The following is a 25,780-nucleotide window of genomic DNA, read 5'->3' as shown; positions in this document are numbered from 1 at the left end:
GTGGGTATCGTGAATTTCATTCAGTGTTAGCCGTTCAAGTAAGGTGGCTGTCTAGAGTGTGCCGCTACTCATGCTTACGATACACGACCAGTCAAAAGAGAAATTTCAAGGCTTTTCGTTATAGACCTTCCTACTTCCTACTAGAAGAGTATACTCTTCTTCTGCCGAATGTATGGCCATTATAGTTATTTTCTTAAATTTAATATGACGGTTTGTCAAACTGACGCGTGTGCTGCAACCATGCCATATTCTCATCGAGGGTGACACTTCACAAAAAGAAAATACCCTGCTGCTTGCCCGCTTCGCTGCAAGTGACGTCTAAGCACATAAACGTGGTGCGGCCATACGGATCAGCCAATGGTGGCCTCATATACCATTGCCACATTAGCGTATATTGACAGCCACGTTCGCCGACAGAGCAAGGCGAATTTATGTTCGGAAACGCATGACTGCAATATTACACCAAGATAAATTCATCGCGTGTTTTAAAATGAATCTTTATTTGCCTCTTCCTTGCACTTTTGCTGTGTTGCCGGTTCTACACCTTGGGCCATAGGGTGTGTGAAACGGGACATGCGCCTGAATAGATTACTCTGGCCACGCGGCGTGTGCTACTAGGCATGTGGTAGTAGGTATATGAACACTGGTCAATTGACTCATTGACTGATTTAAGTGTATTTTCTTTTTCAGTGCAAGAAAGAAAGTGGAGCAAGAGCTAAAGGCACAAGGCCTGACCAGGGCTCTTCTACACTCTGTATTTAGAGCGGAGAAAGGGCAGTTACGTGCAATACAATATCACACATTGAAATAGTAATTATACACACCAATTATAGAGTATGTGCAGAATAGCAATGTAAATGAAAGAGTAACTAGATACAACATATATTATAAATATCGACCAAACAGTGCACTTATGCACAAATGTCAATGCAATCTAACGGATGGTACTTCATTAGGAACACGAACAAAACAGAAACAAATTTTTCAAAAGAAACGTAAAAGAAGCCCCTCCTCACGTACAATAACATTTCTAAATTCAAGTTTCTAAAGTGCTTTTTATTTAAATGTTCTTTAAAATCAATTTTCTGCCCTAGTTCATTTAACAAAGTTGTACTTTGGTCGTTTACATACTCTCTACCTTAATCAGTTCCAATTTATAGTGTCCTTACGATGCCCCTACGCAGGCAATACTGTGTTCAGGATTTAGGTGTCGCGACTTGATATAATTTCTTACTTTTAACATGCTGAAATAGTTTCAGCGTCCATACCGGAATAACGTTAAGTATTGCGTATGTTCCACTAGGTGGGTGCCCGCTTAGAGAAGCAGAACAAGGGGCAAGAAGTGAACAAGTCGGCATCAAATGTAGCCAAGTGCTTGCGAACAAAATGGGGCCATCAAGGGAGTGCACTGAACAAGGACCGTTGAGCTGTAAAGAATGGAAGTGAAGACCGTTTCGCCAACTACAGAGAAAGTATTCTAGAAGAGTTGATTGTTGAGCTAGTTGGTTTTCCATAATTGAACTAGCAGCTTATAACGCGATAAAAACCACAGAGACAGGAAAGGTGGACAAAGACAAGCGCCTTGTCTTGTCTCTGTGGTTTTTATCGCTCAAGGTTACTAGTAGAAAGAAAGCTTCTCTTATAAACAATTTCCACATATGTGTGGGATCCGCCAGCATTTTTTTACATAGTTATTGTAAAGTTGCGCACTCATTGCGCGCGCTTTTATACGATAAACATTTAGCAAAGCAATGAACCATGAACGATAAACATGTTTTGTTGACAAAGATAAAAAACATTCCCAGCTGGACAGACACATGGCGTCTTGAGTAATCTGCTCAGTACAGTTCGTGCACACGTAGCGTTAAACGTGGCTAATTTACACTCGTTGTCTCTCTTTGGCAGGAGCCCTATACAGCTCTACATTCTCCTGCGCAGTACACTGTAATATGTTTACACCCTTAAGGGTGTTTTCTTGTCGCACTGGTAACACCATAGAGTTTCTCAACAGGGAGAATTTTATGCGTGATGCGTGGGAAGCCTTTCAAGAGCGTTAGTAAATTACAGCTTCTGCATAACATTCTTCTGGTGATGCTCGAAAGCCCTCCACAGCCATTATCCGCTATGTTTCCCCAGTGTCTCTAAAAAACTCTATACGTCAAGCTCTACACGTCATACCGAGCGGACATATTGTAAGAAATGCTGGGATGTATATTAATGATGACGTGTTGTGGAATCTAAATTTATGCGGCTCAATTACGATCGTTGGAAATAATTACTGAGCACTCGTTTTCTGCCTATTGGCAGGCATTCCATCAGGTACTCACGTTTCCCCGATGTCCTCGGGGAACGAAATAAGTCACTTTGTTTGCATTTGTTGAAAATAAGGAGGAGGTTATGAGCAATGTGTTGCCAATATTCGAAATGTGTGGATTAATTGTAGCATTCGCAGTGAATTTCGTGTGCACCTGTCAGGATCGTTATCGGTGTGCATTATAAAGGGCACAGAATTTAGCCTGTTATGGTTGCGCTGTTATTACAGCGCAAGCTGTTTATGGGGACCCTGTGCCGTCGTTGTCGGAGTTCGCTAAAACTATCATCATCACCAATGGCTCGAGCGTCGTCATCGTCTTCCACAGGTGGCTCCGTTGATGCCCGTTATTCCAGCGTAGAATTTTCACTTCTGTCGTCGTAATGGGGAGACCGCGCTTACCGGGGTATGAGCCATTGCTTAAGAGGGTACGAGCCATTCTTTGTCATGCGTGAAGGACAGATTTAATTTTGGAGCAAAAGGCTGTAATTGTAAAATGCAAACGCTGTCATCTGCCGTCAACTCAAGAGCAAGCAATGCAAGATTCAACGTCTCCAGACAAAGCACTGCAAGCGGAGGAGGCACACCGAGCAGTGCAGACACAAGAGACGACAACTAAATATCACGGTAAAAGAGACATGACCAAGCAAATACAACATTACACGCAAAATGAATAAAAAAGGAATCGGATAGTTTTCATTTCACGCCAAACCTTGCTCTCTTTACTGGCGCGCGCAAAAAAAAAGGGGGGGCGGTGAAGCGGTGAAGCCAACGGGCCACATATGCGGAAGACGAAAATGGGTGTGAAGGCAAAGCTGAAGTAGTCGAGGGGGAAAGAGGGCACGCCGAAATTTGGAAGTTTGGTGGAGCGTCAGCCTGACACACACACACACACTGTTGCGTTTCGCCTGCGACACGTGGTTTTGCCGGCGCGACTGCGGCGGGGCGGCAGACATTTTGGCCCGATCGTCGTCGCCGCAACACTCATCGCCAGGTGTTTCCAGGCGCGTCTGCGGCGATGCGACCGCCTAGGGATCCTCCTCGCATTCCAGTCATTGTGCCCGAAACAGGCGATGCCAAAGCAGGGATCTCATTCCAGTTATTGGGCCCGAAACAGGCGATGCCAAAGCAGGGATCTCGTTCCAGTCATTGTGCCCGAAACAGGCGATGCCAAAGCAGGGATCTCATTCCAGTTATTGGGCCCGAAACAGGCGATGCCAAAGCAGGGATCTCGTTCCAGTCATTGTGCCCGAAACAGGCGATGCCAAAGCAGGGACCATCCTCTCATTACAGTCATTGTGTCCGACCGGCAGCGCCACGACAGGGTGCTACGAGATCGTGCGCAGCGCCACGACAGGGTGCTACGAGATCGTGCGCAGCGCCACGACATGGTGCTACGGCATCGCTACGACAGTGTGCGTCACCATTAGCCCATTGTACATTCACGTGCTCGTCTTTTGAGGGGTTCCTTCTTGCCCTCAACTGCGAGAGTATAAAAACAGCTGCCCCCGGACGCCAAAAGGAGGGCTCCGATTTCTTCAGTTGAGTGAAGTGCTCTCCCGTCTCTCTACTTCGGTCAAACCTGACCGCCAACTCTTTGCGATGTTAAAATAAACAAGTTGTTTCGTTGTTACCAGTCGACTCATGCTTTGCCGGGACCTTCGGATGCTTCCAGTTGTACCCCAGGCCGCCAGGCCAACGCTACCCTTGGGGCTTGCTACCCAGGTACAACCACGGGCGTCAGCGCCGAGTTCCCAACAGATCGTACCAGCAGTCAGATCCAAACATCTGGTTGGCAGCGGTGAGATCGCCTACGACTTCAAACAACTGTCTGCCAGCGGTGACATCGCGACAACGGAGGCCAGCAGCGAAGAGATGCAGTTGACTGTATGCTGAGCAGCTCAACGACGATCCGGGAGCAGTGCAACGAGCCCTGTGTGATGCCTGGTTGCCTGCAGCGGAACGACTGCGCGGAACTCTTGACTGCGAGGTTTGGTGAGTGCGGGACTTTCTTCTTCTGAGCTTTGCCAGGCTTTTGTTAGTGTCAGAAACAGAGCTGGTAATTGTGGTTGTCGTTGCTGCCGGGTTAGTTTGCGGCAAGACAATAGTAAGCAGTAGAGAAAGCAGCATTCAGAGCAGCCATGGATTTGAAGTCGTTGCGCAAACCGAAATTGTTGGAGCTTGCAAGAGAGTTGGGTCTGGATGTCTCGGACAAACTCAGAAAACCAGAACTGCTAAAGGCTATTCTTGAGTTAGAGGCTGAGGATGACGAGCTGTCGGAATGCCTTGAGACTATTGAAGAGAGGGAGACTGCAAAAGAAAAAGAAGAGCGTGAACGTAAAGAACAGAAAGAGCGAGAGCAACAAGAGCGTGACCGTCAACACGCTTTGGAAATGAAGCGTCTTGAGGTAGAGATGGAACGCGCTCGTAATGGAAGTCAGGCACACGGTGCAGGAGAACGCGTATTGTTCAAAATGACTGACCTGATGCGGCCGTTTAAGCTTGGAGAGGACATTGGTTTGTTCCTGGTTAACTTTGAGCGAACGTGCGAGAAGCAGGGGTTCTCTCGGGAAACGTGGCCACAGCGCTTGCTCACTTTGTTACCCGGCGAGGCGGCCGACGTAGTCGCTCGCTTGGATAGAGAGGAAGCAGAGGATTTCGACAAAGTAAAATCAAGTCTGCTAAAAAAGTACCGGCTGTCTGCGGAGGCGTTCCGTCGGAAGTTTCGGGAAAATGAGAAAGGCAAAAGTGAGTCATATACAGAGTTTGCGTATAGGCTTATGTCGAACATGCAGGAGTGGCTCAAAGAAGAGAAAGCGTTTGGTGACCACGATAAAGTTCTGCAGTGCTTCGGGCTAGAACAGTTTTATAGTCGGTTACCGGAGAACGTGCGATACTGGGTCTTGGATAGGCCAGACGTTTGTACGGTGGCTAAAGCCGCTGAGCTAGCCGAGGAGTTTGTGACGCGTCGAGCTCGCGGAGCTAAGGACGGTCAAAAGGGTGAATTTGGCTCGAAGTTTGAGAGGCCGAAGTTCACGCCCATGAGATTAAAGGGGGACACGCGTAGTGCGGATGCGAGTGAAAGCAGTCCGACCAGACGTAAAGAGACGGCGGCAGCCAAACGCAGAAAGCGGTTCGAGATGAGGCGAGCGGGCGTTTGTTATACGTGCCAGAAGCCGGGTCACTTTTCGGCGCAGTGTCCGGAAACAACACCAAAAGTTGTGTTTTTTTCAATAGGCAGCACGGACGAGAACATGAAGCTTCTCGAGCCTTACATGCGAGACCTCCTCGTGAACGGGAAAGAGTGCCGAGTGCTTCGCGATTCCGCAGCTACGATGGATGTAGTTCACCCATCTTTCGTAGAACCCCATATGTTCACGGGCGAGTGCGCATGGATCAAGCAAGCCGTGGAAGCTCATAGCGAGTGTCTGCCGGTAGCAAAAGTGCTTATTGAAGGACCTTTCGGAGCGCTTGAGACGGAGGCCGCAGTGTCATCTATGCTGCCACCCCAGTACCCGTACCTATTTTCAAACAGGTCCGATCACCTCCTGCGCGAGAAGGGGCTTTTGTTTGGTGAAGCTAGTGTTCAGGCCTTAACCAGATCGAAGGTTCGGGAGCTCGCTGCAAAGGCGGTAGTTGCGGGGCCGACGTTATCAAACAACGAAAAAGGGTCAGAGGCGCAGCAAGCTGATATTCAGAGCACGCCCGAACTGAATAGACTTGAGTCTGTAACGTTAAAGGCGCCAGATACTGGAGAGGAAACGCCCGACGCGGGAAAGTTAGAAGAGCTATCTACTGATTTGCTCATCGCGCCTACGTCAGACGGACTTGATAGGTTGCTAAAAGTCAGCCGGTCGGCTTTGATAGCCGAGCAAAAAAAGGATGGCAGCCTGGAAAACGTGCGCTGCAATGTCAAAGAAGGTATCGCCAGGAAAACTGCGCGTTTTGTGGAAAGAGGTGGAGTCCTGTACCGGAAGTATCTAGACCGAAGAGGAGTGGAGTTCGATCAGCTGATCGTGCCTCAATGCTATCGTCAGGATCTGTTGCGCTTGTCACACGGGGGTTCGTGGTCCGGACACCTAGGAGTTAAGAAAACTAAGGACCGTCTCTTGCAAGAGTACTATTGGCCAGGGTGTTTTCGGGACGCAGACCATTTCGTGAGGACATGTGACACTTGTCAGCGGGTGGGCAAACCAGGGGACAAATCGAGGGCGCCGTTGAAATTGGTACCTATCATTACGGAGCCTTTTAGACGGCTCGTTATTGATACTGTGGGACCTCTGCCGGTAACAGCCACGGGGTACAGACACATTTTGACTGTGATCTGCCCAGCGACAAAGTTCCCTGAAGCAGTGCCGCTTAAAGAACTCAGCTCAGTTGAGATAGTCAATGCACTACTGTCCATATTTGCGCGAGTTGGTTTTCCTGCGGAAATCCAATCAGATCAGGGCACAGTGTTTACTAGCGCTTTGACGACAACTTTTCTCGAAAGGTGTGGGGTAAAGCTGTTACACAGCTCAGTGTACCACCCACAGTCGAATTCCGTTGAGAAGCTCCACTCCGTCATGAAGCGCGTGTTGAGAGCGTTGTGTTTTGAACATCGAACTGACTGGGAGCTGTGTCTGCCTGGGGTGATGTTTGCTTTAAGGACCGCGCCGCATGCGGCTACGGGGTTTTCGCCAGCTGAACTGGTGTACGGTCGCTCGCTTCGATCTCCGCTTCGCATGCTTCGAGAATCGTGGGAAGGTAGGGGCGACGACCCAGTCGTGGTGGAGTACGTGCTTAAGCTCCTCGAACGCTTAAGAAGGGCACAGGAGTTGTCAGGTGAAGCAATGACAAAGGCCCAGCAGAGGGCCAAGGTTTATTATGATCGGACAGCCAGGGCCCGTCGTTTTGAGGTTGGCGATGAGGTCATGATATTGCGCACATCGCTAAACAACAAACTAGACGTGCAGTGGGAGGGCCCAGCGCGAATTGTTCAGAAACTGTCGGACGTTAACTACGTGGTAAGTCTGCCAGGAAAGCGGAAAGCACAGCAAGTTTACCACTGTAATCTGCTCAAACCTTATAGACAAAGGGAAGCAGTGGTGTGCATGATGATAAACGTTCCTGAAGAGCTTCCGGTCGAGCTTCCGGGACTAGGCTCAGTGACGAACAGGGAAGACACCGGTCAAGTCATTAGTGACCTTATCAGTAAAGCACCGCTGTCGCCTGAGCAGAAAACCGAACTACACCAGCTATTACAAGAGTTTCAAGGTCTGTTCTCTGAGAGGCCTGGTAGGACTTCTGTACTTACTCATGATATAGAACTTACCTCCGCAGAGCCAGTACGATCCAAGGCGTATCGGGTGTCACCCCGCCAGAGCGATATTATGGAGGCTGAGGTAAAGAAAATGCTACAGCTCGGTGTTATTGAGGCAGGTGAGAGTGATTATACCTCCCCTTTGATTTTAGCTGAGGTACCGGGCAAGGAACCTCGTCCTTGCGTCGACTACCGCAGGCTTAATTCCATCACTAAGGATCAAATTTATCCGATCCCTAACATCGAGGAGCGCCTTGAGAAAGTTAGTAGCGCTCAGTTTATTTCCACCCTAGATCTTGTCAGGGGTTATTGGCAGGTTCCACTTACAGAAGAGGCTAGTAGGTATGCGGCGTTCATTTCACCAATGGGAACATTCCGTCCTAAAGTGTTGAGTTTTGGTTTGAAGAACGCGCCATACTGTTTTTCAAGCCTCATGGATAAAGTGTTGCGGGGACAGCAAGAATTCGCTTTACCGTATCTAGACGACGTAGCGATATTCTCCGCATCCTGGTCTGAGCATATGACACACTTGCGGGCAGTGCTAACCCGCCTGCGCGAAGCGGGCTTGACAGTCAAGGCTCCTAAGTGCCAGTTAGCACAGGCCGAGGTTGTCTACCTCGGTCACATGATTGGTCAGGGTCGTCGCCGCCCCTCTGAAATAAAAGTGGCCGCTGTGCGAGACTTTCCGCAACCGCGCACCAAGACCGATATTCGGTCGTTCTTGGGTGTCGCCGGCTACTATCAGAGGTACATTCCTAGGTACTCTGATATCGCGGCTCCCCTGACGGATGCTCTAAGAAAAACAGAGCCTCAAACAGTCGTCTGGGACGAGACAAAGGAAAGAGGTTTTAGCGCCCTAAAGAGTGCCCTAACAAACCAGCCTGTGCTACGATCGCCAGACTATACAAAAGGGTTCGTTGTTCAGTGCGATGCTAGTGAGCGAGGCATGGGCGTTGTACTGTGCCAACGGGAAAATGGAGAAGTAGAACACCCCGTCCTGTATGCTAGTCGTAAGCTGACTAGTCGTGAGCAGGCGTATAGCGCCACCGAGAAAGAGTGTGCATGTCTCGTGTGGGCCGTTCAGAAATTGTCATGCTATCTAGCCGGCTCAAGGTTTATCATTGAGACGGATCACTGCCCTCTCCAATGGCTGCAGACCATCTCTCCCAAAAATGGCCGCCTCCTGCGCTGGAGCCTCGCTTTACAACAATATTCCTTTGAGTTGCGTTACAAAAAGGGGAGTCTCAACGGTAACGCCGATGGCTTAAGTCGAAGCCCCTAACGTAGGAATCAGCCTCAAAATTGTTTGTTACTGATGTTTTTCTTCCTGAGGCAGGATTTTTTTTAACATATTGCTTTTGTTTAGTGTTTCAAAGTGATGATATGCTTTCTAGTGCAATTTTTCAATTTGTGGACGCGTTCTGAGTGATGCTAGACTACTGTAAGGAACTAGGCAGTGGTATAAAAAGGGGAAAGAGCCTGGCAGGGCATAGTGAGGGTTGTGCCGTGCTTGCTGACTGAGCGGTTGAGTTTTCAGCGTAGTTCTAACGCTTGCCGGGAACGAGAACAAAAATGTGAACTCTCCCGAAGTCACTTTGCAGTGTCCCGTGCGAACCTGAACGAGAGAACGAGGCCTTCTCTGTGCGCTGCGCTCAAGAAACGTCAAGGGACGCCCGACTTCGGTTATGAGCATCATCGAGCGACATCCCTCCGGACAGCGGATGCAGTCCCCTGTCCATCGGGATCTCCTTCCCCCGGCGGGGCGGTCTGTTGCGTTTCGCCTGCGACACGTGGTTTTGCCGGCGCGACTGCGGCGGGGCGGCAGACATTTTGGCCCGATCGTCGTCGCCGCAACACTCATCGCCAGGTGTTTCCAGGCGCGTCTGCGGCGATGCGACCGCCTAGGGATCCTCCTCGCATTCCAGTCATTGTGCCCGAAACAGGCGATGCCAAAGCAGGGATCTCATTCCAGTTATTGGGCCCGAAACAGGCGATGCCAAAGCAGGGATCTCGTTCCAGTCATTGTGCCCGAAACAGGCGATGCCAAAGCAGGGATCTCATTCCAGTTATTGGGCCCGAAACAGGCGATGCCAAAGCAGGGATCTCGTTCCAGTCATTGTGCCCGAAACAGGCGATGCCAAAGCAGGGACCATCCTCTCATTACAGTCATTGTGTCCGACCGGCAGCGCCACGACAGGGTGCTACGAGATCGTGCGCAGCGCCACGACAGGGTGCTACGAGATCGTGCGCAGCGCCACGACATGGTGCTACGGCATCGCTACGACAGTGTGCGTCACCATTAGCCCATTGTACATTCACGTGCTCGTCTTTTGAGGGGTTCCTTCTTGCCCTCAACTGCGAGAGTATAAAAACAGCTGCCCCCGGACGCCAAAAGGAGGGCTCCGATTTCTTCAGTTGAGTGAAGTGCTCTCCCGTCTCTCTACTTCGGTCAAACCTGACCGCCAACTCTTTGCGATGTTAAAATAAACAAGTTGTTTCGTTGTTACCAGTCGACTCATGCTTTGCCGGGACCTTCGGATGCTTCCAGTTGTACCCCAGGCCGCCAGGCCAACGCTACCCTTGGGGCTTGCTACCCAGGTACAACCACGGGCGTCAGCGCCGAGTTCCCAACAGATCGTACCAGCGGTCCGATCCCAAACAACACACACACACACACACACACACACACACACACACACACGCACACACACACACACACACACACACACACACACACATATATATATATATATATATAGGGTGTCCCAACTCATGCACCAAAGCGTTACAATATGCACATGGCACGTAGCTGTGCAGAACCAACGTAATGTTGCTGACCGCCGCCTGGAGATACTCAAATTATTGTTCGCATTTCGCCGAATTACATAATTAGTAATTAACCATAATGAATTATTCAACTTCTCAAATATTATAATTAAACGAAAAGTGTCAACGAGGAAATTGCAGAGCAACATGAAAAACTACCGATACAGCTTTCTGAAGCTCGATACGTGCTACGTATAAGTGTTTTTTCAAGCGTGAAAGCAGCCAGCGAATACACGTAAAGTGCCTCGAGCGGCCAGTCGCATGGCAATTTTGCATGCATTCGCGGGCTTCTCTTACGCTCGGAAAAACACTTCAGCACGTTTGTTAGGCTTTCTGATCTGCTTCCATTTGCTTGTTCATGGTTTTTTTTTACTCTGCCAATTTTAACATTGTGGTTAAACCACTTTGATGCATGAAATGCATTTTCCTTTTTTTTTTTGCATATATAAAACCATAGAAGACGAAGCGCGGCATAAAAAAATGTCATTTAAAAATTGAATGCTTGCTGCTTGCAAACTTTCCAAACAAAATGAGACCTTAACTCAATCGTAAAAATAAAAGATGCGCCCAGCCATGAATGAAGTTCTTACCATGTGTAAATATACTGGGCATAAGCGGTTAACTCGATGCAGCGAGGAAGTGAATGTTAAGCAGTGAAGGTACAACTAATTATGACTGGCATAAACGCAATATGTATGTGTAATGGACACCTTATGCAGATATATACTCATCAGATGTTTTGAAGGAGAATATTTATATGAAAGCAAATAATTCACATTGCTGATAAGACGCCTTATTTCGAGTGAAATCAAATAATTACATTCTTTCTTGCTGGCCTGGGTGGTCAATCTGTTGCCCCTTTACTGCTTCGAAATGCTTAACCGAGCATTTAAAGAATGCACGGCACATTAAGAAAGTGCTCAAAAATTTATCAGTGCCATTAAAGGCATGCTTCCTCTCTCAGCCATGACAGCAAACAAGGATGACCGACTTGAGACTGTATGATGCTGACAGCATCTGTTCTGTTTTGATTCTTTCTCCCTATCTGAAGAATAAGCTCGCAGAAGATCAGTGAACTATCGTAAGCTCTACCCAGGTTCTTCGAGGGAGCTGGGCATGAGTTGCGTATTACGTAGTAGCAACCTGGCTAGCTAATAGACAGCCATATTGTAAGAAAATGAAAAAAAATGCATAGCATAACATAAACAGCTGGCCAGTACCTGTATATTCTCTGAAAGCAAACTAAGATTATCAGGTGACAAAGCTTCGCAGTGTGTTCAGTGATCTCACGTTGTGTGAAAAGGTTGACGTAGTAGGTGGTTTTGTGTGTCGTTTCAATTATCAGTTACTTGAACACGCACATGACAACGAAATCATGTGAAATCTCATATGGCGCAAAACAGGGCAGCCCAAAAAAGTGAGGAAACATTTGTTACCATTCTTTATTTTCATAACAAACGAAGGAGTAGTTTCTTCGGTTGGGCTTTCTTTCTTTTTCATTCTTTTTTGGTATACCTGCAGCGCCCGAAGGCATTAGTGCAGGGGTGGGGGGTAGAATACATAGCATTTGCACGAGCCGGCGTGGAGGTAAAAACAAACTACCGCGCACGCCACTATGCATCCAAGAACAAAGCTTCATTCCGACATTCGGTAATTTGTGGCGGCAATTGATTCCATTACCTGATGGTGCACGAAAAAATGAACCATGAAAGACAATTAATTTGCCTTATTTTCCATTGATAATCACGTCCTTGAGATGTGAATTGAAGGTGCAAAAGGTATGTTTCTCTGTTTACTTTAAGAACCCCGAAATAGATTTTGAGGCACATCTCTAATGGCAGGTTTTCTTTTCTGCGCCAGCTTCGTAATTCCCATCCCAGTCCATCCTTAAGTGTAGCAACACTAGAAACAAAATTGTAATTATTAGAAACAAATCGAACTGCGCTGTTGTGTAGTAAGTAGTTCAAGCATATTATAAATGATTTTAGTTTGCGGGTTACAGACCCCACAGGTGTACTCTAATGTTGATCTTGCATAAGTAAGGTCGTCCTATAATTTTGGGAGTTCCTGTCATTGCAGTTACGTGTAACGAAATTCAGCATATTGCAAACTCTCGCTGTTACGTATTCAAGCTGCTTAGTCCAAGTTAGGTCGGATTCAAAATAAACCCCAAGATATTTATACTCACTCACTCGTGATAGTTGTGTACACAGTATATAATTTATAATCAAACAGGTAAGCATTGAGCTGATGCGTGAAGGAGGTCAACTGACACTTAAAGGTGACTAATACGCAATGTATATTGCGTAAATCCGCAAGATTGGCGTGCTCTATTATCCAGTCACTACTCGAGTAGTCAAGTAAATGGTACCCACATGAGCACTGTGAAAGAGAGCACAGAAGTTTGCAGTCAAGGGTGACCACATTGGCTTAATCTCTGCCAAACGTAACACTGTTCCACAAGAAAATATGCTTTGTCGCAAATTGGGTAAGTATTCGCATGTACTGTTCAAATCCGCAAATCACAAATAATATTTCACTCGTGCCCAAATTGCACACCATTGTACAGACTTTATTGCTGCGCTGTGTGTGAGTGTGGGGGGGAGGTATCTAATCCACATGCACAGTAAAATAACTTGACAAATCAAAGCTGTAGTAATTCACTACATTGAAAACAACTTTGCACACGGCAGAGATAATATGACTTTCCTACACATGGGTCTCTTAGCACCAGCCGCTTTCTTTACTACTTGTTCACTGTTACGCCTGAACTATACGGTGCCACCAGGCACTGCTTTATTCCTGCGGGCACACTAGGACAGCTTGGATATGCACAAACATCCCTTCCCCATCAAAAAATCTCATATGACACGTATTCCACATAACCAATAATCTCGTATAATCATATGAGAATACATATGAAACATATGAGAACACATACGAAACATATGTGTTCCCATATGATCATGCGAAATTATTGGATATGTGGCATACGAGTCCTATGATATTTTTGATAGGGTTTCTATCACTCTGAAATGAAGGTACTTGAGATTTAATCATTCATTCATTTATTCAAGGTGATGCACATTTGCCGTCACAATATGCTTATTGGCATAACTGCCTAGCATTCAAAAAAGGCTTTGAAATGTAAGGGTCGGTACTCAGCTTTGCTGGTGTGGTATTTTACACATATAGTGCAAGACCACATGGATGGAAAGGAAGGACACCACACAAATACTTGTGTTGTGACCTCCCAGTCACAATCATGGTAGTTTTCTGTGGGTTTCTATGTGGTTTTTAATATATAAAGATGTGATGAAATCTGTAAATCCGAAACTGTTTTAATAAAAACTGAGACACAATGAAGAGCAGCATAATACTCAGGTGTACACATTGTTTATCATATCTGCTCTTTCTGCTGCAACTCAAATATACATGTGCATTATTTATTGTTGAAAACAGCATGTATGTCTCAATAAGAGCTCAGAATGATCAGTACGAAATATTTCTAATGTGTCAGGCATACGTGTAGTTACTGGTATAGTTACTGGTCCAATACTGTGCACACTGATGGCTATATTTGGTGCAACTTGAGTAGCACATTCATAATGGACTGCTACACACAACATACGTTTTGCACCTCTTCTTTGGTATTCTATCCGCGGACACAGAAGGCAAAAGTTCGGATTGCAATATTTCTTTACGTCAACATTCAAAAGGCAAGCAGGATTTCGGCATGACACGTCTCCATTTTTCACCCATGGTACTTTTTGCATTTTCTGAATGTGCATGTATTGCCGGGGTATACGAGTATCTTCTAATGGGAAAATACTTTGTTCGACGTATTTTTACCTCTATCTATTTTACTTTACCCATAAGTTCTCGCTGCTTTACATATACAGATACCTCCTTCTGTACTCGTATGTGTGCTGTGCATTCTTTAGTACAGTAAATGTTATGAAAGCTGTGAATTCATAATATAGAAAGCCTACTAAATATGAACAAGAAACATGCAGGTAAGAGCATTATGACAAACTAGCTGAGATGGGGCTATTGTAAAGCTTAGTTCTCTCGTGTACTGTCGCAGGGTTGTTACCGATATGTTCACGAAGGTTTGTGTCATTCATATTTCAAGTGATGAGTGACAGTTGCATAAGCACAACCTCTTGCTCTGCCTCTGTGAGCGACTTAAGTACATGTTGCTGGTTGAGCTGTGTGATTATTGATATAGCTGAAGTGATGTATCACACAACCCTTCTGCACATAATCTGATTGGCCATAAGGGCACATGAATCGGCTTTGCAACTATCGGTTCAGTGGTGGCTTTCTACTAAATTGACTGTTGAAGAGCGGTTTTTCACTTGGTCGAAAGGCCCAAGTGAAAGTGAGCCTAGAACTCATGACACCAAATGCAGTCACCATGTATGATTGAAGAATAACACGTGACAGAATGACAAGCAATGGAATTAATCTCACTAGTATCAAAGTAGTGTAGCTGCGTTCAGTATTCCAATGCTGCTATATTAAACATATAAACATAAAGATGAGTTTTTTAGATGACATAAGCAACAAGACCACTCTAATGAGCGATGGCAAAGGCTAAATGAAAACCTCCAGACTCAGCTACTGTCAGTGTTCTAAAATATGCATTCCTGCAAGCTGCGGATGGAGTACATAAATTGTTTTACCTACAGGTATGAAATGCTGTACCTGCACCACTTGATAAAATTTAAATAAGACGATTTGAATGTTGTATAGAACATCTTCATTGGTATCTAGTTGATGCGACATGTCGTGATAGCAGAAGTTGTGCTTTTTATTTAAACCCACATGCACCCAAGTACAAGGTCTGCATACATTTTGCCTTTACTTGTTCCTGCGTGTGTCAAATGAACAGCAAAACATATATAATCAAACAATCAGAACATAAGAACGCATTATATTTGTGCAGGACTAATTAATATGTTACGTAATGATTTCTTTTTCTTACATGCAGCAAGTCAACTGCGTCCATATATTAAGCTGATGTTAATCTAATCTGGGCTTGGGTATCTCTTCCATAATAAGATAAAATAAAGCCGTGTCCGTGTGTACTTTATTTATTTTATTTATTTATATCATACTGCAGGCCATGCGGCCCAAGCAGGAGCGGCAAGGTAACATAAAAAATATACGCGGACAAAAGGCAGAATTGCACAATATAAAACTTGAGAAAGCAAACAAACTAGCACAAAACATCAATGTTACTTAGGAAGTACTGATAATATGAGTTTGAATTGATTTAGGGGAATTGAGACGATGCAAAGGTCATCATCATCAGCCTAGTTACGCCCACTGCAGGGCAAAGGCCTCTCCCATACTTCTCCAACTACCCCTGTCATGTACTAATTGTGGCCATGTTGTCCCTGCAAACGTCTTAATGTCATCCGCCCACCTAACTTTCTGCCGCCCCCTGCTACGCTTCCCTTCCCTTGGAATCCAGTCCGTAACCCTTAATGACCATCGGTTATCTTCCCTCCTCATTACATGTCCGGCCGATGCCCCTTTCTTTTTCTTGATTTCAACTAAGATGCCATTTACCCACGTTTGTTCCCTCACCCAATCTGCTCTTTTCTTATCCCTTAACGTTACACCCATCATTCTTCTTTCCATAGCTCGTTGCGTCGTCCTCAATTTCAGCAGAACCCTTGTCGTAAGCCTCCAGGTTTCTGCCCCATATGTGAGTACTGGTAACACACAGCTGTTATACACTTTCCTTTTGAGGGATAGTGGCAACCTGCTGTTCATGATTTGAGAATGCCTGCCATACGCACCCCAGCCCATTCTTATTCTTCTGGTTATTTCAGTCTCATGGTCCGGATCCGTGGTCACTACCTGCCCTAAGTAGGTATTCCCCTACCACTTGCAGTGCCTCGCTACCTATCGTAAACTGCAGTTCTCTTCCGAGACTGTTAAACATTACTTTAGTTTTCTGCAGATTAATTTTCAGACCCAACCTTCTGCTTTGCCTCTCCAGGTCAGTGAGCATGCATTGCAATTGGTCTCCTGAGTTACTAAGCAAGGCAATATCATCAGCGAATCGCAAGTTGCTAAGGTATTCTCCATCAACTTTTATCCCCAATTCTTCCCACTCCAGGTCTCTGAATACCTCCTGTAAACATGCTGTGAATAGCATTGGAGAGATCGTATCTCCCTGTCTGACGCCTTTCTTTATTGGGATTTTGTTGCTTTCTTTGTGGAGGACTACGGTGGCTGTGGAGCCGCTATAGATATCTTCTAGTATTTTTACATATGGCTCATCTACACCCTGATTCCGTAATGCCTCCATGACTGCTGGGGTTTCGACTGAATCAAACGCTTTCTCGTAATCAATGAAAGCTATATATAAGGGTTGGTTATATTCTGCACATTTCTCTATCACTTGAATGATAGTGTGAATATGGTCTATTGTTGAGTAGCCTTTACGGATTCCTGCCTGGTCCTTTGGTTGACAGATGTCTAAGGTGTTCCTGATTCTATTTGCGATTACCTTAGTAAATACTTTGTAGGCAACGGACAGTAAGCTGATCGGTCTATAATGTTTCAAGTCTTTGGCGTCCCCTTTCTAATGGATTAGGATTATGTTAGAGTTATTCCAAGATTCCGGTACGTTCGAGGTCATGAGGCATTGTGTATGTAGGGTGGCCAATCTTTCTAGGACAGTGTTCCCACCATCCTTCAACAAATCTGCTGTTACCTGATCCTCCCGAGCTGCCTTCCACCTTTGCATAGCTCCCAAGGCTTTCCTTACTTCTTCTGGCGTTACCTGTGGGATTTCGAATTCCTCTAGGCTATTCTCTCTTTCACTATCGTCGTGGGTGCCACTGGTACTGTATAAATCTCTATAGAACTCCTCAGCCACTTGAACTATCTCGTCCATATTAGTAACGATATTGCCGGCTTTGTCTCTTAACGCACACATCTGATTCTTGCCTATTCCTAGTTTCTTCTTCACTGCTTTTAGGCTTCCTCCGTTCCTGAGAGCCTGTTCAATTCTATCCATATTATAGTTCCTTATGTCCGCTGTCTTACGCTTGTTGATTAACTTAGAAAGTTCTGCCAGTTCTATTCTAGCTGTAGGGTTAGAGGCTTTCATACATTGGCGTTTCTTGACCAGATCTTTCGTCTCCTGCGATAGCTTACTGGTTTCCCGTCTAACGGCGTTACCACCGACTTCTATTGCGCACTCCTTAATGATGCCCATAAGATTGTCGTTCATTGCTTCAACACTAAGGTCCTCTTCCTGAGTTAAAGCCGAATACCTGTTCTGTAGCTTGATCCGGAATTCCTCTAGTTTCCCTCTTACCGCTAACTCATTGATTGGCTTCTTGTGTACCAGTTTCTTCCGTTCCCTCCTCAAGTCAAGGCTAATTCGAGTTCTTACCATTCTATGGTCACTGCAGCGTACCTTGCCGAGCACGTCTACATCTTGTATGACGCCAGGGTTCGCGCAGAGTATGAAGTCGATTTCATTTTTAGTCTCACAATTCGGGCTGCTCCACGTCCGCTTTCGGCTAACCCGCTTGTGGAAAAAGGTATTAATTATCCGCATATTATTCTGTTCTGCAAACTCTACTAATAACTCTCCTCTGCTATTCCTAGAGCCTATGCCATATTCCCCCACTGACTTGTCTCCAGCCTGCTTCTTGCCTACCCTGGCATTGAAGTCGCCCATCAGTATTGTGTATTTTGTTTTGGCTTTACCCATCGCCGATTCCACGTCTTCATAAAAGCTTTCGACTTCCTGGTCATCATGACTGCATGTAAGTTTTATTCTTCGATAGTTCGAAGAAAGAAAGAAAATTTAAAGAGGTTTGCCCTGGCAACGTAAGGGGTCAGAGTGAGGGGGCGGGAATGACGGGTTTTGCTAGATGTAGAAAGCGTTATGTATGGTCTAGGATCTAAACAATATTAACGGTTTATTAAGAATAAAGGAACTTCAATCGTATTATTTTTCGTCTCGTTTGAGGCGTGTGGAAAGCATTAGTGTGCAATAATTCAGTTATGGACTTTTCTCGACCGTATTTGAAAAAAATTAAACGTATGGCTCTTTTCCGTACCCTTTAAAGGGTGTTAATGTTGTTTTTGATAAACGGGTCCAAAATAACGCATGAATATTCCAATTTTGGTCGAATAAAAGTGGTACAGACTGATTATTTCACTTCATGGGTGCATGTTTAAGCCTATGACGAAGTAGACAGTTTTCTGACGAGGTGGTGTTAGCAATGTGGTTTTTCCAGTTTAGGTTGTTAGCAACTGTAATTCCAAGATACTTGTATTCGCTCACTTGGGCTAAGGGGTCTTCACCAATGGAATAAGGAAACTTCCGGGGTACTATTCTGTTTGTTATACGTAGAAACACAGATTTGGGAGAGCTGAGTTTCCTTCCCTACTTATTTCTCCCCTCAAGAATGTTGTTTAAAGCTATATTAAGCGTTAGTTGACCATTAATTAGATTAATATGGTTAAAAATAATACAGTGATCAGCGAACAGATTAACATTAATAGGGGCACCTATTACGTCAACTATGCCGTTACAATAAATAAAGAAAGTAGTGGGCCAAGCACGCGGCCTTGAGTGACGCCAGAGGTTACTGGAAGAGAATCGGACTGCTGCGCATCAATCACTATCTACTGTTGTCGACGCTTTAAGTAAGCAGAAACCCAGGACAAGATAAAGCTAGGAAGACCAAGGAACATTAATTTACAAATTAATTTGTCGTGAAGAACTACATCGAAAGATTTTTGAAAATCCAAAAATATTGCATCTACTTGGCCAGCCTTGTCAGGGACAGAAGCAAATAAGGTAATGACTGTGTTTAATTGGATGACTGTCGAGAGCCTCAGCATGAAGCCATGTTGCAAATTAGATAAAGTGTTACGATTGTTTAAGAAATAATTAATGTCGGCAACAACGTGCTGGATTAGCTGACAAGAAGAGGATAATATGAAAATCGGACGGCAATTCAAGACTGAACTTGGGTCACCCGTCTTTAACAGAGGACAACGCGTGCTACTTTCCAATCGAGCGGAAGTACCGCGGAATGTAGAGAGGTTCCGATTGCTATAAGAAATTTAGTTAAAGGTTCGGTATAACGCCGAAGGAAGATATTGAGAATGCAATCTGGACCAACATATCATCACACCTTTAGTACGAGGAGCTTGTTAAGTACGCTATGCTGAGAAATATTAACATCAGAAGAGCAGCACGTCGAAGTTTGGAAGGAGAGTTGAGTGTGCAGGGAGCAGATGCTGTGGAAGTTGTCAGTTAAAAGGCTAGCAATACTCTTGGAATGAGATATCGGAATGCTGTCGTGAATAACGCTCGTTATTGATTTATTTCGTTCCTTGATAAGGTTCCAGAACTTCTGTGGCTCTTCGTTTATAATATTTGATAAAGTGCTACTGAAATACAAAATTTTTGCTTGTGCAATGGCTACATAAAGAGCGACATGAACACTGGTTAAATTACCGGTAGCTGGGCCTTTCTTTCTTAGGCGCCTGGCTTTACATTTTAATGGAATAGTGCGTCTATTCATCCAAGGTGTATGTTTAACCGTCTTTTCAAGTTAGGTATAAATTGATCAATGCAGAATGAACACATGACTTAACTTTTCCCAAAGATTCAGGACATCCATTCCGGCCATATTCAGAAAAAACAAGAATCAAGAGGGTCTGCTATGATTCTAAAATTGGTGTTTTGACAATATAGTATCTGGCTCGGTAGTAAATCTATTTGAAAAGAAAAAATTCAGTGCCCTTCCGCTCTGTGGAGAAGGATGACCAGCGAAGCTGTGAATGTGGATCCCTTAATGGCGAACTGCACCTCCACCACGGGTTGGGCCGGCGTTGCACTATCTTCGGAATCGGCCCACGTATGAAACATTGTTGGTTTACGTCCACGGAGATGAGATCCGCCAGAACGTAGCCCCAAACAGCTTTGCTTTAAAATGTAACACATTGACCAAAACAGTGCAGCCAATATAGGGAGCAGATATTCAACTGAAAATTCAACTGAAAATTTTGCCAGCAGTTCGTCCTCATTAGCTTGCTTCGATCACATAACTATACTGACATATTTGTGAGAATTTGTGCTCAGAATATTCTCATGACAGCCAATAGGCACCCTTTATATTGTGATAGCAGCTGAATTCTTAGGCACCGTGGTGATGAACTTTACTAAAGAATTACGGGAGGCGCGAGCGATGCCTCTTTCTATAGCCTGGAAACGCAGCTGAAAACGGTTCTGTTAATGAATGAGTGGAACTGCGACCTGTCCAGAAAAAAGGGATGGCCACTTAAAACGTCCAATATCCTACAACCACGAACGATTGGTAGCAGTACGCTTACAGCTAGATGAAATTGTACTGCAAAAACACTTAATGGGCATAATTTTCCTGCGCAAGTCATTTTAAGGCCCAATATACGGCGCTGACTGTCGGCAGAGCCAACAAGAGGATAAAACCTAAAGCACTTCCCAGGCAGATTTTGCCGGTAGTAGTAATAAATTTTGTTCGCATTAAACTGAAGGCTCGTGCCAAAATGGGGGCACGAACAAAAGAATGAACTAGGGTGGAGCAACAAAGGAAGGGCAAACTTTCCTTTAGCTTACTATGCATGGATTAGTAACGTGACCAAGGCTAGCCAATCAGGAAGAACTGTCGGCAAAATTTATTTTATGCGATTGCACCGGCTGCTAGCATAATATCATATATCGCCATACCTTTTTCAGTCTTACTTGTTCATTTTTACATGCATTATTACTTTTTGCAAGAAAATGTAAATTCGTACAGATTCCTAAGGACACATATAGTTCTTACCTATAATACATTCATCTACCATGCCACTGATGTCTGCACAAAGAGGCTCTGTGCTTGATCATTAGCAAACGCCAGGTAGTTAGGGTTCTTGGCCATGCAATTAAGCCGTTTGCATCACAAAATATAAAGCTATTTATTTAGTGCAATTTATATGTTCCTACTATTCACACCTATGTCCACATGATAAAAATCAAGGCTGCCCTAAATTTGCATTCATGACAATACTGCTCTCACACTTGCCCACATTTCAGGACAGTGCTGTACATCTTGAAGTATCTAACTTTTAAGACGTTCCATAAATTCATCGATAGACGCACCTTCCCAAGTGCAGTAACAACTTTTGAAACAAACGATATATGCACGAAGGAGAAAAGGCCGTTTTGATTCGGCTTTCTCTATTGGGGTGCTACATAAAAAAAAATGCCATCTGCAATACTTATGCACAGTTCACTTATTAGCACATGGACATCGCATAAAACGAGCGATTTTACGCCTAGTACTGCTGCGACACGTCGCACATATATATCACGATTTGTATCTCGCAAACACATTTCGTAAAAGCAAGAACACAGCTCGAACGTCGCGGTCACCACGGCGCATCGCAGCCGGCAGAACCAATAACGAGGCAATGAAGGTTATCGCTACTGATCATGTGATCACTTATGAAAGTTGTAAAGGACTGACGTTCGAGACTTCGCGGCAACGAACTGCATACGCAGAACAAACACAAGTCGCGTTTATAAGTTGGGCGCGCCGATCAGACACTTCATTCCGCCACTTCCTGGACACGTGTCGTGCTCAGAATGCACGTATGTGTGATGGACTTCTCGTTTGAAATCCACGCGCGAAGCATGGAACGAAAAATCACGAAGTCGATCCGCTTAAAATACTTCTTCCGACCGCTGTCGTAAGCACAACACACACTTCCTGCGCTCTCTCTGTTTCTGTCGGCGATCGCACGCACTGATGAGGCTTGGAAGGGTACCCGGGCTTGCTGCCTTCGATGGATATCTCCTTGGGTGCTGGATAACTCTAGTAAAGATCGCAAGAACTAGAAAAATAGACTGTTTCTGAAGCGGCTGTAGATTAGGCCTCGCATCCCCGCTTCGCTTCGAGGAAGCGCCATGTTTACCGTGAAGACGCCCGACTCCCCGACGTCGTCCGCCTAAGACCAGCCGATGACAGACGAGCTGGCGTGTGGATGGTAAAGCTGCGAGCGGTCGACCGTCTGTGGTCCAGACGACCGGATAGCCATATATACGCAGCCGGGCGGACGAGGGCGGAACGGACGGGCGGATAGAGCATGTTTCGGCCTTTAGGGCCTGCTTACGCTCGAGCCGCCCATCGCCGCACCGAACGCGTGCGGTCGCGCGAAACATTGTACATGTCGAACACTTCTGCACAAATTTCGGTTTACAATGTGTACGGTTTACACTGTGTACACAGTGTAAACGGAAATTTGTGCGCAATTGGTCGATATGTGGAATTTTTGGCGCCACCGCACGCGTGCGGTGCGGCTTGCGGGCAGGCCCTTAACCACCTTACCCGCCGTGGTTGCTCAGTGGCTATGGTGTTGGGCTGGTGAGCACGAGGTTGCGGGATTGAATCCCGGCCACGGCGACCGCATTTCGATGGGGGCGAAATGCGAAAACACCCGTGGTACTTAAATTTAGGTGCACGTTAATGAACCCCAGGCGGTCCAAATTTCCGGAGATCTCCACTACGGCGTGCCTCATAATCAGAAAGTGGTTTTGGCAGGTAAAACCCAGTAATTATTATTAACCACCTTAAGAATGCCGCCAAAGGACTCTGCCTAGATCTTGCGCAGGGTTTATCTACGGGGCATCGCAGAAGAGCGCTTACTTCTGCGCATGCCTAATCGACCCAGAGAATGACGCAGCTAGCTATGATAATTTTGTAGAAAACACTGGACACCCACGACGTACACGGCTGTGGAAATTACCGCCACGCAGCAGCGAAATGCAGAAGCCTGCTAATCGCGCAGGACGTTTCGCTTGGTTAGTTCGTTCGGATTTGAAGTTTAAGGTTTGACGAAAGCTCATATGGCCAGGGATGGAAGGAACAGTCATGTACACGCAAATACCAACCACGCGAGAGAAAGAAATATATGTATATATTCTCCTTTGTCCTCCTCCTCAATGCCCATGCGAACTGCAAGGCAGCTCGCCGCTCGCGGTGACCAGCGCCGACACCGACGCCTCGCTATTTTCACGTGGCCGCTGAGCCAGGCATGGTATGGTATGGTATGGTATGATAAAACTTTGATGAAGTCCTGAAGATCGTGAGTCTTCACGAAGCGGGCCGCTTCCACGTGGGAACCGGAAGGCTGATCCTCTCGGCCGCATCGTGGGCCTGCTGGACAGCCCAGAGTTGATCAGCCAGAAGAGGGCTGCGGAGAACCGCCTCCCATCTGGCCGAGCTGTTATCGATGACAGAGCGTGACCGGGCACACCGCCAGAGCATGTGGTCTAACGCGGCTATTTCTTCACAATCGCGGCAGGTAGCATTGGTGTAAGTATCCGGATAGATTTTATGTAAGAGCGGCGGATTGGAATACGGATTCGTTTGTAGTAGACGGAGCGTTAATACTGGAGGTCTATTGAGCCGCGAGTGAGGAACAAAGTAGGTTCTACGGCTGAGATAGTAGTGTTTAGTAATCTCGTTGTAGGTGGAGAGCGTGTTCCTGTTCTCTAGGTAGTCGGCTTCCGATTGGTCGAGGGTAGCGCAGTGGGCAAGTTGACGCGCAGCCCGTGAGCCGACTCCAGGTTGGGAGGAGCACCCTTTATCTGACCCTGATGTGCGGGAAACCAATAAATGAAGTGGTGCGTGATCGCTTTGCCCCCAAGAAGTGTGAGGGCCTGTTTGGAAACGGTGCCTTCTTCAAATGCTCTGACTGCAGACCTTGAATCACTATAGATGACATCCTGTGAGCTGTCCAGCAGGTTGAGAAGAGTTTATTTATTCCGAGTAACGCCTGGGACCACAAGTGTCGCGGCGAACAGACGCGTAATCATGCGCCTATTTTCATATTTCGCGTGTTTTCTTTATAACGCGGAAAAAATAATTACGCGAGACATAGCACACTGCAGGCAACTGAATCGGGTGTTTTAATACACAATTATTACTTTTATATCGAAATTATCGGCCTCAATTTAGTAAGTAAAACGTTTGCTAATTAATCTAATCTAGTTACGGATGGTTCAATTACTAAAAAAGAAGCCTTCTGGCGGGGTACGTCACTGCTGACAGCATACCATTGGTTGCATCCTCGTATACCGATACTACATTTTCAAGAGCTTTGCTAACGTTAGCTGGGACACCCTGTATACAGGAACTACAAATAATCTGTTTCTTGTTTCTTTGAAGTATGGTTTGTCAAGTCAAACAGACGCTTATTCAAACACTATTACTTTGTGTGCGACATTCTTGGTGTCATACGGAGAAACAGAAAGATGGCTAAGTGTGTTAAACTGAACCGCTTCCCTCTCCCGCCACACTCACGTACACGTAGTAGCTCTTGTTATTTCGCATTGAAGGCCTCACTTTGCCCCACAGTTAAAGAAAGAAAACTAAAACTAAACCCAATGATTCAGGCGACCCAAAGTTGAGCATGATATCAACGTTTCGTAGCCCCAGAGGGCGTTCTCTTCTTTAGCCGTTGTCGTTGATGGAGTGCTCGACCTGGACTAGGGTATACTACCTATGGTACCACACGTGGATCAACCTATGGGAATAACGAGAAGCACCTGTTCCTGTAACTCTCTCTCTCTCTCTCTCTCTCTCTCTACGTTTTCTTTGTTTATTTTCAGTTTTTATGGCGCTACTTAAAGAAGAACGTTTAGCACACGTAATGCCACCATTAATTAAGCACAGCGTGGGAAAACTGGATCGTTTGACAAGCAGCAACTACAACGGAGAGGCTCGCTGTGAACAGGGAGAACTTTCTGCAGGAAGGAGATAAACGCGCCCCTTCCACGACGCTGTGCGGTTCCGGAGAACGGTTGTCACAGTGACAGTCCTCTTCTGGCTTTGCTCTCCTTCGAGCGTTCACCGACGTTACAGGGCGCACACTTCGCCGCGTGGCCCTGGCCGTACGCGTCGGTCGGTGTACTCGAGGGGTCGCTGGAGACGGCGCGTTATCAGCCGACGCGTCAGTCGGCGAGCGTGAGATCCCCAGAGAAACGGGCTTCTTGGGTCCTCCCAGCGACATCGCGCTTGTAAACAAAAGCAACCAGACAGCAGCGTCGAGGAGAAACAATGTGTCCACGCAAAGGCCATTTCACTTTGCATGTTTACGCCGCCGCATCCGACCCACGTTTACGAGGAAAACAGAAAAAAGAACGTCACGACAAGCTGCTGCACGGTCGTCCGTTTCAGTTAAAAGAGAAGGTTGGGGAGTGCGAAACTGTTTATCTTTCTTGTACAGCGTTGCTCTTGGCGTAACTGCGCAAGGTGTCCTGA

The sequence above is a fragment of the Dermacentor variabilis genome, chromosome 5 (assembly GCF_050947875.1).
Source record: "Dermacentor variabilis isolate Ectoservices chromosome 5, ASM5094787v1, whole genome shotgun sequence".
NCBI lineage: Eukaryota > Metazoa > Arthropoda > Arachnida > Ixodida > Ixodidae > Dermacentor > Dermacentor variabilis.
The sequence above is the reverse complement of the archived record's forward strand: the minus strand, read 5'-3'. Positions refer to the sequence as shown.